This window comes from Gadus macrocephalus, chromosome 15, assembly GCF_031168955.1.
Source record: "Gadus macrocephalus chromosome 15, ASM3116895v1".
NCBI classification, from domain to species: domain Eukaryota; kingdom Metazoa; phylum Chordata; class Actinopteri; order Gadiformes; family Gadidae; genus Gadus; species Gadus macrocephalus.
In genome coordinates this window covers 16,858,396-16,877,405 of record NC_082396.1, presented here as the reverse complement: position 1 = coordinate 16,877,405, position 19,010 = coordinate 16,858,396, and the positions used below count along the sequence as shown (strand labels likewise).

Here is a 19,010-nt window from a genome sequence, read left to right as displayed (position 1 = left end):
ACCACCTATTCAATTGTCGTATCTGTTGTGATCCAGGCATTTCTGCGATGGTAACATTGCAGACAGCAAGCAGAGGCAAAAGATACAGCTGACTGTGTAGCCAAATTAAATCACCTTTTTAATGTGCTAAATTCCAGGTAATTATGTAAAAAAATATATAGTACCTTAACTTTACAAACCTACAACTTACTAACTACAGCCTACCTAACTTGACCCCACTAACTACGACCATCTACCTACAACTATCCTACTTGCAGATCCGTCAAGGATTCTAACCCCTGGCAATGACCCCTAGGCTCAGGAAACCAGGAGAAGGAGAACTTCCTGAGGGAATGCATCAGCTGGGGGGCAAGCTGGCAGTTCAGGTCAGTCAATAAGAAAAGACAAACAATCTAACTGCACCAAATCAACATCTAGGCTAAGGAACACACTAACGCCCCCAGATCTCAGTGTAAGCCACCACCTTCCCAGCACGGAATGTGCCTCTCCATAAAAAGTGTCCTTCTTGTCCACAAGAGGTGCATAGATACAGGACTGATGTATCTCTGCACCTCAAAATTTAACCAGGACTTCATTGAGGTAGGGAAACATACAATTACTTTGCAAATAAAAAAGTTACCTGTTGAAAACTAGGATTTTGACCATCTGCTTTTTTTTTTTAAAGAACCTATTCTCCTTGATTCGGGGCAAAGGGGGGCACAAATACAATCCCAGTGGGAGGGAATTCGCCGCTGCACTCAGGGGTTTGAGTGCATCAAACATTATACCTGCTCTTTCTGCATCAAACTGCGAGCTGGATGACGGGACAACCCTCCTCGCTAGTATCTCAGAGGACGCAATCCCCTCCACCTCAACAGCTCCAATGACCTCACAGGCCCTCCCTACCTCCCTGACAACAGAGATTGAGGATGAAGAACTAGTGGTATCGGACATTGTGGAAGATCAGGTTATCTCAACAAGACAAAATACTGCATTGACACACCGCTACAGTCATAAATCACATGAAAGACATTCACATATGATCATGCTCATATTCAATGTAACACTGTATATTCTCTTACTTGTAGACTGTTGGCGATTGTATCCAGGAGGAGGGCCTGTTCTACGTTGCTGGCTGGCTTGTCCGGGTCCTTCAAAAGGAGGAAATTGTCCAGGCCTGTCCACACTGTGAGGTGCTGCTGTTGGGTGCCAGACATCAGGACCACAACTACGCCACAAGTGAGGACCAGCCCTTCCTGGAGGCAAAAGAATACACCGCAACGGCAAACCTAATGAGGCCTTCGGAAGGGTTTTTCGCTGCCATCCAGCTTTTGGAGGGGGAATTTGCAGGGAACGCAAATTCTGACGCTTTCTGGCCTCTCACCCAGATCACCAAAAAAAATGGAGAGGGCTCTGGGCAGTCTGGGGGTGTTCAACAGCCTCTTCAGCTCACACCCTGAGCATGCCAGCCTATAAGAGACAATAGCAATTAAAAAAATTGTGAAGTGCAGGCTCGGGGGGGAAATCCGTGAGAGGAACAGGAGGCTGAGCAAACAGCAAACGGCCATAGCAGCTCAGAGAAAGCTGTCCACCTTCACGGCCTGAATGGAGCTGGAGCTGGAGGATCGTTGCTGTAACTGGCTGTGGAGGGGAGCTAGATGGAGCGTTCTTCCAATTATTCCTGTGGAGAATATACTAATAATAAAAAAGATTAAAAATCAAATCAAATTTCAATACAAGTAAATAAATACTGAAGATAAAGAAGGTTTTTTTTTTTTTACTACTTGCAAAGATTGTTGTTTATAAATTTGTCCTTTAACATTGTTCTACAAAAGAAAATCTAACTTAAATTAATGTGCCCATGCATTTTAACTGCATTTTAACTGAGCCAAGTAGGCATACGCTTTGACTAGAGAAAAATCAATAACTTAATGATTGTGCGCTCCGTCTTTTCAGCCAGTGTAATTTATTTTCTACAGGATCATTTGCAGGGGAGAAGACGACAGGTGGAGACATACAACAACTTCATTTTGTGGTGTTTATCGCGCAAATTTGTCCTCGGGAAGAACAACCAGTAGTTCGACCTATAGGTTAGCAGCTACTACTACTGGTGCAGCAAGAGGCAACACTAGCCTACTGTATTTAGGTGGTGATATTTAGCTGGCTCAGCTAACCCCAAATTTTACAAAATGGCTCAAAATAACTTTGTATTAAGTTTAAATGAAAAAAAAAAAAATGCATTTTATGTCACACCTGGGCTGCTATGTAGCACACACCAGGGTCATCAAAATGTATTTTTAAGTATCACGCCTGGCTTCAGAAAATGGGTTACAGACAGTGTGCGAAATACGGGGGGATCCGGGGGGGCTCAACCCCCCCCCCCGATTGACCCATGAGCCCCCCTGAAAGCCTCAAAAGCAAAATTTGAGGGGGGTCTCAAATATATATATATTTTATATATATATTAATGGTCACTTCAATCTTTTATGCTCACCATGTCCAGCATTCAGAATTCAAAACATTCATTCGCAACTAATGTGCTATTTTTTGCCAAGCGGAACCAGCCAGTCCTGTGCTCTATGCAAATTAGCCATGCGCGCCAAACAGAATAAAGACTTATGTTGAGTTATACTAAAAATGGCTAGCAAGCGAAAGCCCGTGAATGTATCACTCGCACACTTTGGATTCACATCCAAAAAGGTGGCACTCAGAGATGAAGAGGAGCCTAAAGACGATGCTGGTACAGCTAGCACAGTGGCAAGAACAGAGGATTCTCTCCCACCCAGTGGCTCCCCAGAAGAAGAACAACGTGCAGTTGAGGCTAAGTGACTTTCTGGCTGGTTGGACACTGAAGCAGATGGGCGAATGGAAAGATCGCAACGCTTGGCTTGACATTAACGCAGGAAAATTGGGGTGTTTAGTCTGTAGAATTGCAAAAACATTGCTACTGTCAGAAAGGGCCCGGGTGTACACCTCGCAGAAGAATGGATCAACAGTGATGTTACGAGCTCTGAAGCAAAGAGGCTACGGAAGAAAATATACAAACACAGGGACAGCCAGGCCCACATAGTGTTGCCACCCGTCCCGTTTTTCCCAGAATTGTTCTCTTTTCTAACAATCTCTCCCGGGACACAATTTGTCCTGTTTTTTGGGGGGAAATGCAAACACCTCATTTGATTACTTTCGTTCTGTAGTCTAATACGGTTCCTGTGCTTCTATGGCTCTTAAAATTGTCCCAGTTTTCTTCCCGTCTATGCGTACGTGACCGTGACGCCGCATTCTTGCGCTTCTCAGACAGAGCGGGAACACAATTTTGAACATAAACATATTAAAATGGAGGAAAGTCACTCAGTGTGAGTGGAGTTGAGCGCTGCGTCTTCATTTGCAATGGGAGGAGAGACTGACGAGGAAGGAGATGGAGCAAATAAAACATGCAAGCCACCAGTACGAAAAAAACGGTATACGGTCAACGGTTATCTGATTTACATGCAGGCCATTTTTTTCTATAATATCCACAATTTGCTCATAGATAGCACGGCTAGTTTCATGGGGGTCTTCATAAAATTCCAATAGCCCATATTGATCATCGATTAATTTATTTTTTATTGGATATTCATTTGCAGCAGCACAGTAGCATAGCTATTCTTCCTGGAGTCCATAAATACAGTTATATTAACCATACATTCCGAGTCTCGTGCAAACATAAACACATACTAATCTAATCACATACGTATAGGCCTAATCAAACACACACACACTCACAACACCAAAACAAACAAGAAATACAAAAATATAAATGTTGAAATAATAGCAATGTTGAAAGTTTGTGATCAAGTCTCATGTGATGTCTCTCTCTGTGTTCTAGTCTAGTGTGTTGACATGGCTGCTTGACTGAAATTATCTGCTGGTGTACATCCACTAGTGTTGGCTCGTTCGTTCGCAAACCGGTTTGAATGAACGAGCCTTTAGGACGAACAAACCGAACCGGTTCGTTTCTCTCGTTCGTTCGTTCGTCTCGTTCACCATTCGAATCACCGGAAACTTGACTGAACGAACGAACGAGTTTCCGGTAGCACTAACTCCACTGAGTCTGACTGACTCAGGTGAGAACCGTGCAATGGCGTGCATTCCATGATGCGATTCACCGCTACAGGAAACTAGGCTGATTCGCGAACGACTCCTCCACCGAGTTTCCGGTGAATCGATTCCGGTAGCAGTTAATCGCATCATGGAGTGGACGCCATTGCACAGTTCTCAGCTGAGTTAGGGTGACCAGATTTGAGTTTGTAAAAAAGAGGACACTTCGTAGCGGGGGGGGGGGGGGGGGGGGGGGGGGGGGGGGGTGTAGTAGCATGCCGCACCATGACCATGTGAATGCATACAAATGTCACAAATGAAATGACAATATGAACATCTATTTATTGAACTTTAACAAAATTGCAAAGTGCAAATGTAAAACAAATCTTTTTTGTGGCATTTAAATGTGTCAATAATGATAACAAATAAAACATTCTAAATAATAAAATCTTTATATGGCCACATTAAAATAAGAAAATTAGAAACTTTTCAGTCCTCCTCATATATTAAAGCAATAATGATAACAAATACAATATTCTAAATAATAAATTACTTTTTTTTTTTTCTTTAGTTTGTCCGTGAACTTACATTTACGTTTAGGCATGGCTGCAGATGTAATGTGCTGTTGTAAACAGAGTGGAAGCGGCAAGGTGCTCAATGTTGCCAGATTGGAAATGGCAAAGTAACGTACCAAAGGCCCAAAATGGTCGTATTTGGAGGATAATTATCGTGGCTCTGGCAACCCTGAGATCGGTCGCCCAATGACAGACTCTCTCTACAGTCAGCTCGCGCAAGAAGGTGGAACGTAAGGGAGATACCATTTCCAGAACTTGGAAGGCCGTAATAACCGTAGACATATACAATGGTAATAACTAGTAGGTTATGTGAAAGACCCAGAAACACAAATATGCGACGAGGCAAAAAAATAAATAATAATAATAACAATAATATTATTTATTTTTTTTGCGACGAGGCAAAATACCGGACGTTTTTGGAATCCCTGCCAGACGCATTTTTTAGGTCTCGAAAAGAGGACATGTCCGGGAAAAAGAGGACGTCTGGTCACCCTAGCTGAGTCAGTCAGACTCAGTGGAGTTAGTGCTACCGGAAACTCGACTGAACGAACGATTCGCGAACGACTCCTGAACGAATACATTTATTAACATGACTTTGTTTCCGTCTCCTTTGTCCGAATTGTATGTTCATTGGTCAGTCTGAACTGGTAATAATGGCCGAGCCCTCCGCCCCAAACATTTGATCGAGTGTCCCTTTTTTTCCCAAATCCAAGGTGGCAACCCTAGGCCCACACAAGGTCAGTGGAAATAGCGCAGATGTAAGGGAAAGACACCCTCCCAAACACGTTCATTGACATACAGTCGGAGTTACTTACGACAACCACAGTCTCGTTCAGAACAGCTTACACCGTGGCAAAAGAATGGCTATCCTACAAAAAGCTCAACCCACTAATGACAATGCAGGAGCTAAATGGAGCCGAAGTTGGTAATATCCACAAATCTGACCATGCATGCGCAGAAATAATAAGTCACGATGCCAAGGAAATGGATTCACGGGTGTCAATCACAATTGATGAAAGCACCATTCATGGCAGGGCCTACCTAATACTCTTCGTAAAATGTGATGTCAGCGGCAAGGGGAATGTAGATTGTTTTCCTGAATCTAGTGGAACTTACAGATGGGGTCGATGCTGAATCCATTTTTAACTTGATGATGGCGAGTCTACTTAAAGCGGGAATGGATGATGCACCTGATAAGCATTGCCACCGATGGAGCTGCGGTGCTGGCAGGAAAAGCCAGTGGGCTTGTCGTTAGACTCAAGGAAAGGTTTCCGAACGTGCAGTCTGTACACTGCCTGTCAAAGATGCTCTTAAAGAAGTGGCTGGCAATAATCAGTTTGAGTTCTTTATTTCAAAGTTATACTCACTTTACAATCAGTCAAAGATTGCTTAGAGAAGCAGTGGCCAAGCTCGACATGGAAATACTGAAAATAGGTCAAATATTCACCATAAGATGGGTTGCCAGCAGTTCGATCCTGCTTCTTAGTGGCTATGTGAGGGTAATGCAGCTTGTATTTTCGATCCTGCTTCCTAGTGGCTATGTGGGGGCAGCTTTTGTGCTTAAAATACGAAACAGGGCCGAGTGAAGGCAGGGCGAAAAATAAACAGGTCTCGGTTTTATGAATCAGTGATTGCGTCTCTAACTAAGTGATTACCGGAGTCAAATTTGGTCATGATGCTTAAAGCTCTTGACAAGCTTTTTTGGCCAGGAGAGCAGGGGGACCTGCTTTTGCATGGCGAACCAGAAGTACACAGCCTTGCGAAATGCGAAAGCGCTTGGATTACCAACCAGGGAGGCCGTAGAGCAGTTTCGAGACTGGAAATTACAGGGCACTGCACCGGGGAAAACATTGGAAAGTATGCGCATAGCACGTCAGCTGAGTGCGAACGAGGCTTTTCCACCGTTAATAACACGGACAACCAGATGCGCAACAGGTTGCGCGAAGACAGCCTGTCTTCACCCTTTTTTATGGACCTCAACGGACCTCCTCTGGACAAATTCGACCCAGTTCCGTTTGTCAGAACCTGGATTAAAGCAGGACATCGCCTGTCTTAACCACAAAGTTGAGCCAAGGCATCTTTGGTCTATTTTAACTTAAGGTAAGAGAGAGAGAGAGAGAGAGAGAGAGAGAATGAGAGAGAGAGAGCGCACCCGCCGTGGTGATGTCTGCAGTTCACCCTGGACTGCACTGCACTGAGTTGGCCGGTTGAACGCTGATTGGCTGTCATCACGCGAATGTCGCGTCAAAGTTTAAATATTTTTAAAGATTGATAGATTGCGGGGAACATAGGACCCTTTTCTGGGAAAAGGGTCCTATGTTCCCCACTTTTCCGAAAAAGGGTCCTATGCTCCCCGGTATGTATGGCTACAGGGGAACATAGGACCCTTTTTGGGAAAAACAGGGAACATAGGACATTTTTTTACCATGCAGAACGGGGAACATAGGGATGACCCCGGCTATAGACTGATTGTCTTGGCTCGCATTCATGAAATATTGTAACGATAGGCCTACTGCATATTGACAACATTTAGATCGGTATTGCGCAAAAATCGGGAGATGGGGACCCCCCCCCCCGAATATGGACGGGTATTTCGCACACTGGTTACAGATAATACCATTATATTACATCATTATATTAATTAATCCGTAAATCTATGATGTTAATTGTTACGTATTTTAAGCACATAAGCTGCCCCAACATAGCCACTAGGAAGGAGGATCGAACACACAAGCTGCATTACCCTCACATAGCCACTAGGAAGCAGGTTCGAACACATAAGCTGCAATAACTACTCCAGCCACAGATGTCAGCACCATCGCCTCTGATTGGCCTGTGATTGGTTAGAATGTCTCTCCTCCGATTGGTTATGGTTTAAGGTTAACCCCACCCTAAACCTGACCCTAACTCTTTGCACCCATGGAACATAGGACCTGGGGAACGTAGGGATGACCCCCTAAAATGCAATTTTGCAGTTTGCAGATGATTATCTCCGTTACGGAGACATCAGTGATGACCAGACATCTCCACGGGCTGTTCATCAGGCACGGTTAGATGTTGCTACTGCACTGCTTCAGTGTAAAGGTCAGTGGCATCAAAAACTGCACGAGAGCAGTGCCATCAAAATAGTTTTGTAGTCAAAATCCATACAAATTTCCTTACCTCAATCACATAACGTGATCAGTCTGTGTGGGTAATGTAATATAAAGCAAGGTTACTTTTTTTACATTGTTAAACACAACTATTTATCACATTTATGGTCTCATACCGTCATTAGCTAGCACCTCTTTGCAAACCACACACTGTGGCAGTGGAGCATCTTCAGATCCAGTCCATGAAAATCCCAAGTTTAAATATTCATGTTCATACTTTCTTCTTTTTTTGCTTGCCCCAGACTCTGTCTCCTTACTCACTGTAGCTTTAAGGTGCGGCCACACCAGACGCGTATCTCGCGTACTTCGCGTATGAAATCGCCATTTTTTCCATAGGGAACCATTGGTTTACGCGTAATACGCGTATAAGCAACATTTTACGCGCGTATGAGGCGCGTATATCGCGTACATTTCAAGAGTTCAAAAAATGTAACTTTTTACGCTCATACGCATGACGATTAGCCGTGTTGCCCAATCAGCGTTGAGCTTGACCCGACGTCACTGGCAGAGAGTAGTGAGCTTGGACAGAAGCATACGGCCGACATCTTTCTTTATTCTGTGTGGAAATAGTAACATAGTTACGCCATTAAATGCTTTTATGGAAACATTTCTAGCGAGAAATGTGCATTTTACTTTCATAATGTTCGCTCGGTGAATGTGAAGGATGTTTGGTTTGATAGTTATGACCAAGAGGGAACGCTCCGTTCACTTGCATGGACAGAGTCTCTGGTTACTAAGCAACCTCAACGTCTTGGCGGACTATTTCTCTGCTGATCAACACTACAGACACTACACGAACAGAAATGGAGGTGGATCAAAATATCATCGTCGCCGTGTGCGGCCGTCCTGTCCTGTACGACACCACGATGGTGTCGTACAGGGACAGGAACAAAACAGAGAGGGCGTGGGTCGACGTGGCAGAGGATATTGGCGTTCCTGGTAAGATCAGTGAATAATGTGTGTGTGTATTTTGCTTGGCTTCAGCTATCGGTTGTGTTCTACTATGAAAAAAGTTAGCGCTGGTTAGCGGTAGCACCAGTTAGCAGTAATATTAAGTGATACTACTACAACAGACTGTCCCGCTTGTCAGGTTACACAACTTAATATGTATATATGTTCTTGTCAGTGGACGTATGTCGCAGGAGGTGGAAGTCACTCAGGGACAGGTACATGAGACACAAAAAGAATGAAAAGGAGGGAAAAAAGAGCGGGTCAGCGGACACGTGGAAATTTGCTAGGGTCCTGTCCTTCCTCGACCCCTTTGTCACCCCGAGGGAGACCAGCAGCAATTTACCTCTGGGGGCAGAGGAGGTTGAGGGGGACGGGGCTCCAGAGACTCCACTGTCAGGGGCAGGAGAAGATGAGGAGCTTGAGCAGGCAGCAGCATCGCACAATACAGGTTTGTTGACAAGTGAAGACACGTACAGCTCCTGTATTATGGCCACAGGAACGATTTACAGTGCGGCACGATTCTGTCTATCTTTAATGTGCAATATAGATATATATCATCCAAGCAAAAAAAAAACAAGTCTTCTTTCTCAATAACATAGACCAGCCCAGCAGTGAGTCAGACCCAGAGGACGCTGATGCTGCTCCTGCCCCTGTCCCTGCCGCTGGCCCTTCCTGTGTACCTGTCCCTGAGGCTGCCCCTGCCCCAAGACCACAGGGCGGTATGTACAGGACAAAGATGTATAGCATTAATTTCAGGGGTTCAACTATGTTTATGGCTAACCGTTTAAGCTTTAACTGATAAGAAGACGGTTTATGGATTACTACTAGTGCCGTCAAGCAATTTAAAAAATTTATCAAATTAATTACAGGCTCTGTGATTAATTCATCTAAATTAATCGCATACCTATACGACACTTTTATGCCCGTTTATAAACAGCTGTATAGCCTACCGTTCGTTTCTCTCCCTTCTCTCTCTCTCTCGTAATTTCTTGATCCTCCCCTGATTAATTAATCGAAATGAACGCGTTAGACAGCCCTAATTACTACTATAAGTTAAAGTTACAACACTTCAAACCAAACACGCATGCATGTTCAACAGGCTTTTCACTTGTGAAGTATTGCACTAACTTACAAATGATGGTGTTTTACATTCCATACAGCGACGAAGAGGAAGAGAGCAGCCAGGGTACCGGAGGGGAATACTGTCCAGACAGCCATCCTCCAGGCCCTGCAGAGGCATAATTCTGTGCCTACCCCTACCCCGCTTTCTGGGAATGAGCACTTTGCCATGGGCCTAGTTCCTTCCCTGGATAGATTGCCACCTGAAGTACTGGAGTACGTTAAATTCCAAATCCATAAAGTCATATTTGACCATTCTAATTTCACCGTTCAATTGGAACCTATTTAAGCTTATTAGCTAGTGGTGGTGACAATCTCTCCAGGGAAAGAACTAGGCTGATGTCACTGTTAACTGTTCATTTGTTATTGTTCTGTTCTGTTTATATTATATTGTTCTATGTTATTTTTATTATTTTTATTTTTTAAATAAAATATTTCTCACAACTCTTCTCTCAATATATGATTTTAAGTTCTAGCATGCATGGACACAAATATACATTTTTAATTACACTACTTAATTGAACAATTTTAATAACAATTTAATAATAATGAAGGAATCCCTTTTGTTTTGTGTGGGTGGCTCTTAAAAGAGCCGTTTTGGGGTTGTTGTGCACTGCACTATACGATGGTGTCATGCCACGAGAGGGTCCCTTCTGCAGAGAAGTAGGAGGTGAAGGTCTCGCGGATCCGGATGGCCTCTCTCCCGGCGTTGTTGGCAGCCACTCTCCCCAGCCCTGGCAGAGGCAACACCACACCAACAGGGAGGCAATCTCTCACTTCTGCTGTTGGTGCTGTTCTGCGGAGGAGGTTGTGGAGCACACAGGTGGCCTTGACGCATCTCTCCGCCAGCTCAGGACGGACCTCGATGACCCTCCGGTAGATCCGCCACTGGGAGGAGAGGATGCCGAAGGCGTTCTCAACCACCAACCGAGCCCGGGACAGTCGGTAGTTAAAGACGCGCCGCTCTCGGGGGAGGATGCGTCCGGGGAATGGCCTCATGAGGTTGGTCCGTAGCGGAAAGGCCTCGTCCGCTACAAACACATGAGGCAGGGGACCTCTCTGCGCAGCCGCTGACAGTACTCTGTCAGCAGGGAGCTTGAGATCGCCAGCTCGGAGGGCCTGAAACACAGAGTTAGCCAGAATTCCTCCATCACTGGTTCTCCCATAGCCCCCCACATCGATGATGCGGAAGCACTTGTCTGCGTCGACAACTGCCAAGAGAACAATGGAAAATGTTCCCTTGTAGTTGAAGAACTGCGAACCGGAGTTCGCAGGGGCCTTCAGAACAACATGCTTCCCATCGATGGCACCGCAACAGAGAGGGAAGTTCCACTGCTCCTCGAACTGCTGCGCAATCACCCTCCAGTCCTCGGTAGTGGGCACAGCCATGAACTCCTCCACCAGGCAGTCCCATATAGCCGTCATCATCGGACACGATGGAAGCCACGGTGGAGGACCCGACCCGGAAGCTGGTGGGTATCGTCCGGAACGAATCGCCAGTAGCCAGGAATCTGCAACACATGAATAATTTATTTTAGCCTCATTGAGAATTTTTGTTGTATACCAAATATGTAGGCCAATTATCTCACTGATATCACTGCACAGGTATATGTCTTGACTAGTGTTTACAGTGGATTTGCATCAGCTTATTTTACTTTCAAAAGCATGACAAGGAGGTCAAGAATGAATATGTTGGAGCCATGATGCATTTATTTATTTTGTTTATATAAAACTCTGGTGACATGCATGTATATGAAGATTTGCGTTTAGGTTGAAACCATAGATAATAAATAAAAACACTGTTGAAACACTGGGTGGAGCATTGACAGGAAATGCATAGCAGGTAGGTGCAAGAGGGGAAACAGATATGCAAAGCAAACTGCTTTATCACCATGTTGTCAGCACGCTTTCGTTTGACTTGTGTTGAATTTAACCCAATGAATATTGACTGATGTCACAATGGCCTATGCTCCCCCGTGCTTAGTTGAGCATAGTGCACGATGCTTGAATAAATGGGTCACTACTCAAATATAAACAGTGCATTGGAAATAGATGTATGCACTATCAGAACACGCGCCCGAACAATTTCTCCCCGTTATGTATATAGTTTTTGACTACAGAATGTGCTGATTGTTATAGAGTAATTAGGCTATGAAACCGCAACTTACCGGAGACAGACAGACAGGCGCTCCGCAGCTGATATGGAGCGCCTGTAGTTGGTGTCCTGACGGGAGATCCTGGCACCAACCCGGGCTAGCAGGTCACCAGACTCAGTCGAAAGTACCGCTGAAACCGGCCGTCATCCAGGCGGAGTTCTTGGAGCAAGTGGTGAAACTCACCCAGCTGTAGCCGTCTCCGGTGGATGTCGTGCACCCAAACACGACGGCGTTTGCGTTTGCGACGCTCCTCGGACTCCCACAGCAAATAAAGCGCAGCGATGGTGCCGATGTCAGCCATGTTTCAGAAAAAAAGAAAATAGCGGGGGGGGGGGAAAGTTTTTGGCGGGCTCATCTAGGCGAGTGACGTAGGCGCATAGAGCGCGTATTGCGCGTATGCGACCATTTGACACAAAATGGTCAAGCAACATTTTACGCGCGTATCTCGCGTAAAAAGTACGCGAGATACGCGTCTGGTGTGGCCGCACCTTTAGATACTAAAAACAGATCCATTTTGCTAAAGTTAGACAGCAATATTATTTTCTAGGGCTGTCCCCGACTCTGAATTTTCTGAGTTCGACTATTCGGCGGGGTTTGTTTACCGGCGTTGCTATGGTGACCTAAATTATTATAAGCAACTGAAAACGATGCCGGTTTGAAACTAAAACTGTGATTCTGAAAAAAGTATAAATCCTATCAAAATTCTGTTTCGATAGTATTGAAGATACAAGTGTGTAGATTTGTTTAATGGTTTGAACGATGGTAAACGGTTGAAAAAAGAATGAGTTACGATGTCTAGAAGTAGGTGTATCAGAATGGGCAGACGTCTTCAATGAAAACAGCTGAAAACGAAGCGGTATGAACTTACAGGCTGAATCCGAATACTTAGTACATACTATTTCTGTTCAGTGTCTACTACTTGACGGTACTACACTTGACAGTGTAGTACGGTCTACAGCTATTAGGGCTGTCACTTTTTCCAAAAATGAAATTCGAACGAATTTCGAATGTCCATAATTAATTCGAATACATTCGAATACATTCGACCCCCCCCCCCCCCCCCCCCCCCATAGAACTATTAAAAAAAGAAAAAAAAGAAACACGACAACAACTGTTGTCGTGTTTCTTTTTATTTCTTGTGGAAATCACGTATACCTACTGAATTCATAACAGCACAGGATAAAAACACATCTTTGATAACACATTTGTAAACACAACAAGAGGAAGCTCCGACACACAAGTGCGGCTGTCTTTTACGCATTAACAATAACTGCTCGGAGCGCGATATGCGGAGCGCATGTCGTCCATGGCACACACAGCCTATATAAACGAACAATCTGTGAGGCCGACCTCCAACACGGCATGCTGCTCTTTTGTACTTGTAAAGAAAATTACAAGTAGTCTCGCAGCTCTCCGTTACCGCTGCAGCTGCAGCCGCTACAGGCTGCCCATCGCGCCCAGCGCAGCAGCGGACTTTTCTCCCTGTCGTGTGCGATCAGTGTCGGTCTCCGTTTCAATGAGCTCGTGTGAGAGGCTTTCAGTGTCACGAGATGTTTCTGTGCAGGGGAAAGGTGGACTAACCGGGAGAAGCGGGGATCCAGGAGGGCCGCTTTATTGAGGAAAAGCCACTCGCCGCTCTCTTCTTTATAGCGCATTTTTACAGTTCGAATGGAGAATTACACTTCGAATTCGAACTTTTCACCCCACCTTCGAACGAATATTCGAACTTCGAATAAAAAGTGACAGCCCTAACAGCTATGCGTAGAACGCCTCCGAACATCGCCGAAACTCCACCGGATGTTTGTAGATGACGTATCTCCCCTCAGATGCCGGCAAAATTACCTTGATAAGTTACCTGTTTTCCGTCTTGTCATCGTTGCTATTAAATTTAAAATGTCTCTTTTTACTTAATTACTTACTTTACTATTTTACTCTTTTTAATGTCTCTTTTTTTCGCCGCTTTCTACGACGTCTTTCTGGTGGTGTCGGGTCAGCCATCTCTTCGTTCGTTACCAGACTCCGGTTGCATTGTGGGATAGCGTAGTGAACTCCGTGGTTTACTTTGGCGGCAGTACGCATTCGGAAACGTCTTCCGTACTCCACAATGCGTACTGAGCATTCGGACGCGCCATATTTTTGGCGTACTACAAAATGCATACTATATAGTAGTCAAGTATGAGTATTCAGATTCAGCCTTATGGTACGGCCACACCAACCGCGTTACTCAAGTTACGTGCCTAACTTGACGCTTGATCATTGTGTGTCACAAAAATGGTTCAACGTGCCCAACTCGCCTGTGTCTGGCTGCGCTGGATTTAGGAGTCCGAGGTAGGAAACCCAAACGCTGCCGTGTTTGGGTGCATGACAGAGTTTAGATCGGGTTATAATCGAGTTACATAACTTGTCTGGTGTGTTTCCAGCATTCGTAGTGTTGATCAGCAGAGATATAGTCCGCCAAGACGTTGAGGTTGCTTAGCAACCAGAGACGCTGTCCATGCAAGTGAATGGAGCGTTCCCTCTTCGGCATAACTATCAAACCAAACATCTTTCACGTTCACCAAGCGAACATTATGAAAGTAAAATGCACATTTCCCGCTAAAAATGTTTACATAAACGCATTTAATGGCGTAACTATATTACAATTTCCACCCAGAATCAAGAAAGATGTCGGCCGTATGCTTCTGTGCAAGCGTCACTACTCTCTGCCAGTGACGTCGGGTCAAGCTCCACGCTGATTGGCTATCGCGGCTAAGCATCACGCGTTGCAGCGTTGAAAGTTCAATTTTTTGAACTCCGGGCGTTGGCCGCGTTACTGCGTTTACGTGCGTAATTACGTGCATCTGCCGCGTCTAACGCCCCTAACGCAACGCTTCAACGAGTGTAACGCGGTTGGTGTGGTCGTACCTTTAGACTGAGCGGCAATGCAGGCAGAGCAGGTTTGTTAGTTATCGACAGCGTTGCCAGATTGGGTAAATTTCCCGCCCAATGATAATTTTCCCAGCCTAAAGCGGTTAAAAGTAGCCCAATTGGGTGGGAAATCTGCCCAATCTGGCAACAATGCGGACCAGCCAGGGATCCTGCTGATTGGTTCACAGCGCAGCGCGACTAGATTTTTGCGCGAATCAGACGCCTGTAAGGTCACACCCACTCAGAGGAGGACTTTCCTCCTCTCTCCCATTGAAACCCATGTTATTCACCGGCCGCCAGTACTTTCTGGGAAATGAATGGGAGTCAACGGAGGCTGAGGGAGGACCTTCCTCCCTGAATTAATTGTCAAAAGGCGATAGGGGTGCTAATGTCCCTTTACCCAGGGAAACAAACATTATCTATTCAAAGGCATTAAAGTAGTCATATTTAAGGGCATTAATTCATTACAGCAGTCTGGGCAATCTACATTTTTTATTCTCAACAATGTTAAGGAGGATCTTCCTCCCTCTCCTCAATGGAGAAGCCTCCACTGGTGCCCACGTTGATAGGTGCATAGCTGAAATTTTCAGTGTGCGCAAGCACACGCACGGAACAAGCCCATAAGGCGAAGCCTATACGACATAGCCTACATGAAATAGAACAACTTGGGGACTTCCGTTTTGACGAGCCAGGCGATGGCAGCTTAGAGAAAGTGCTCCCGACAATTTGAGTCAAAGTTACCAACTTAAACCCGAATATTTAAAAAAAATTGTTTACAGTTTGATTTAAGTTAGTGGGTCTTGAGAATGCCTAAAGGGAAAAATAAAAAGTCAATGCAATGTTACGTATTTATAGCACATAAGCTGCCCCCACATAGCCATTAGGAAGCAGGATCGAACACACAAGCTGCATTACCCTCACATAGCCACTAGGAAGCAGGATCGAACACATAAGCTGCAATAATTACTCTAGCGACAGATGGCAGCACCTTTAGACAGGTGAGGATGGCGGAGCCATTACGTCACCCCGGTCACGCCCACTTCACAGAGGCCACGCCCACTTGAGGGGCAAAAGCGCGTGATTCAGATGGAGAGGTCAGAGATCAATAAATGGTAAATGGTCTGCATTTATATAGCGCTTTATCTGTAACCAGTGGCCACCCAAAGCGCTTTACAATATTGCCACACAATCACCCATTCATACACACATTCATACACCGACGGCGGAGTCAGCCATGCAAGGCGACAGCCAGCTCGTCGGGAGCAGTTAGGGTTAGGTGCCTTGCTCAGGGACACCTCGACACACGCTAGGAGGAGCCGGGGATCGAACTAGCAACCTTGCGGTTACCAGCCAACCCGCTCTACCTCCTGAGCTAGTGCCGCCCACTCCTGAGCTAGTGCCGCCCAATAGGTACACCCACGGAGAGAACCGGGCCCAAGCCCGGGGCTTGAAGCAGCTCACGGTATTTCTCTCACACGCATTAGATACAATTCCCTCCCTTAAGCTCCATAGTTACCATACCGAAATATGCCTACTTTAACAAATAAAGTGAGTTAAAAGCGACCAAGGATTGGACTACTTTCTTCAAGAAAAAACGCAACAGCAGACAGAGTTATTCGACGCGACGGAGCTAGCCAAACTTCCTCGCCTAGCAGCGTAATGGAGGATGAAAAAGACACGTGTACACACCTTGGAGTGGGTCAGAGAGAGACCGGGGACATTGGCCTCATACTCAAAGAGCTGAAAGAATTCAGAAAAGACAATAATCAGCAGCTGAAAGCGATTCGGGAAGAAATGAACCAAAACCAATACTAGGATCCAAGAGACGGAGAGAAGGATTGATGCGACTGGAACACGGTTAAGTGGCGGAGGATACTGTGCAGGAGCTGCTACACCTTCAGAGACACCTGGACGCTAAGCCGACGGATTTAGAGGGCCGCTCCAGACGGGAGAATATCAGAATCCACGGCGTTAAAAAGGGAGTGGAGGAACATTCCCCGTCGATGATGGTGTATGTGGAGCGCTTGCTGCGGGAGGGACTGGAGCTCCCGGCCACATTTGCACTACGAGTGGAAAGAGCTCACCACGCCTTGATGCCTAAGCCGCCCGGGGAAGCCTTGCCGAGGTCCATCGTTATCAAGATGTCAAGTTAAAGGATGAAAGAAGAGCTGCTGAAAACGGCCTGGCAAAAGCGAGGGTTTCAACACCTTGGAATAATAGTTAATCTAGATCACGACTACGCTCCGAAGCGAAAGCGGTATTGAAGGAAAAGAACATTCCAATTTCAGACGCCGTTCCCCGCCAGGTTCAGAGTCTTCTACCAGGAGGGAGTTGTGATGTACGGCTCGGCGGAGGAGGTGACGGAGGATATGGCAAAGAGGGGGCTCCCGGTGTCGGTGATTAAACACCCCGACTCGCTTTTGGAGCGGATCCAGCGGTTCACGTGGTGCACCGTTAAGAGACCAGGGAACCGGGACAGAGCTTTGGACTTTAAGGAAAAACTACAGGCTTTTAGACGCCAGGACTCAGGGTGTCTGTAAATTAACTGAAAATTGCGATTTTGCTCAGAATATAATGGGTTTGTCCGGTGAGTGGATATATATATTAGGGTGCATCAAATTTGAATGGGAAATTTTCATTTCAAAATATTAATTTGGCTGGCATTGCACTTTGTTCCAATGAACATAAAAATGACTTTTGCACAGTTTTGAGGAATTCCATTGAGATGTGAGCTTGACGCCACACTCGCCAGTCATTGACCTCACTTTTTTTGAACGCAGCCTTGGTCGCCCATTCCTTAACATCGAGAGACATAAATTCTGGATCAATGTGCAGTAGGTGCATTCGAAAGCAGCAATCCTTATTGGCGAGGTCAGCCAAGCTGGTGGTTGGCAAGAGGGTGGGGAACTTTGGCTTGACAAAGCCAGTGCCAAAGCGTTGCCCAGGGATATGCATGGGGAGATCAGCGGGCTTGTGCTCCAAGATCGCTCTGGCAAGTGCACGCTTGTCATCATTGAGCACCTTGCTGCTGAAGAGAGCCAGGGGTAGCATCTCAACAGTCAGGCACCAGCGATGCCTCTCTATCACCTTGATCGCTGATGCTGAAATGCCCTCATCTACAGCCTTGTATGCCTGCAGGTGGTGGTAGAGTGTCAGGTCATTCCAGGCAGCATCTACAGTTTTCTCGCAGGTCAACCACCACTTGCATAGATGTGTGTAATGAAAATGGCAAATGCCCGAATCTTCGGCACCTGCTGCCGCGTGTGGTGATTGTGCCCTGGGGAAGCAACTCGATGTGCTTCTCCATCAAAGCCAGCTTGAGAGTATAGAGCAGCTTGGCCATCCATCGTGCCTTGTGGAGCGCTCCCGGTTGTTGGAAGGTCACTGTAGTCTGCTCTTCACCATCTGCATCTAGATACACAAGACACAGCTGCACAAACTCATGGTAGTCACCTCGCTTGTAGTCAGTGACTTATTTTGCGTCTTGCTCGGTCAGCTGTTTCGTAAGATGCAGAGAGAGTGTACATTCACCGCCTGACTCTGCAACAAGGCCACGCGTGAATGCAGCCTGTTGCATTGGTTACATCTTCAACCTTGGAGCCAGTGACACGACACTTGGTCGGCTAAGGAAGTCATGTGGAATGAAGATGTTTGTATGCTTGTGGTATGGTTCGCCCTCATATGGTGGATAGACTGTTAGTATCCTCCTCTGACTCCTCATCACTCTTCGACCCCAAGCTGGACATTGCCGTCATCTCCTCCAGATCCTTTACACAGCGGGACTGCTTGGCTGCTGCGGCAGTTTGACGCTCCTCTCCCCGCTTCACCTTGAGCTGCAGCTTTTTGTCCAATACACCAAATGTGGCCACTCTGTCAGTCTTCATGCTGGCAAAGAAAGCTAGGTCTTCTGGGTTATCAATCAGGTTTTCGACATTTGGAGGCCACAGTGGAAATGTGACATCAAGTCTGCACTCCATTTTCTCCAATTGTTTCGCTGTAGTCTCACTGGAGCGCCTGTCCTTGGAGATTTTCCACAGCTTGTTGTTAGCATTGACTAAGTCTACCATCTTGTGGCACACTTGTGTGTGCCAACA

At 45.9% G+C, this 19,010-nt stretch overlaps 1 long non-coding RNA gene across 2 annotated transcripts; it reads left to right on the top strand.

Moving 5' to 3' along the window:
• The first annotated feature begins 240 nt into the window (after positions 1-240).
• LOC132473724 (uncharacterized) lies at positions 241-10,255 on the top strand. 2 transcript variants are annotated; one of them, XR_009529460.1, is made up of 3 exons: positions 241-365; positions 9,334-9,453; positions 9,895-10,255. It is a non-coding gene; the product is annotated as an uncharacterized LOC132473724 (long non-coding RNA). The 2 variants fall into 2 exon arrangements; XR_009529459.1 differs by lacking the exon at positions 241-365 and adding an exon at positions 8,499-8,722.
• Positions 10,256-19,010: the final 8,755 nt, after the last annotated feature.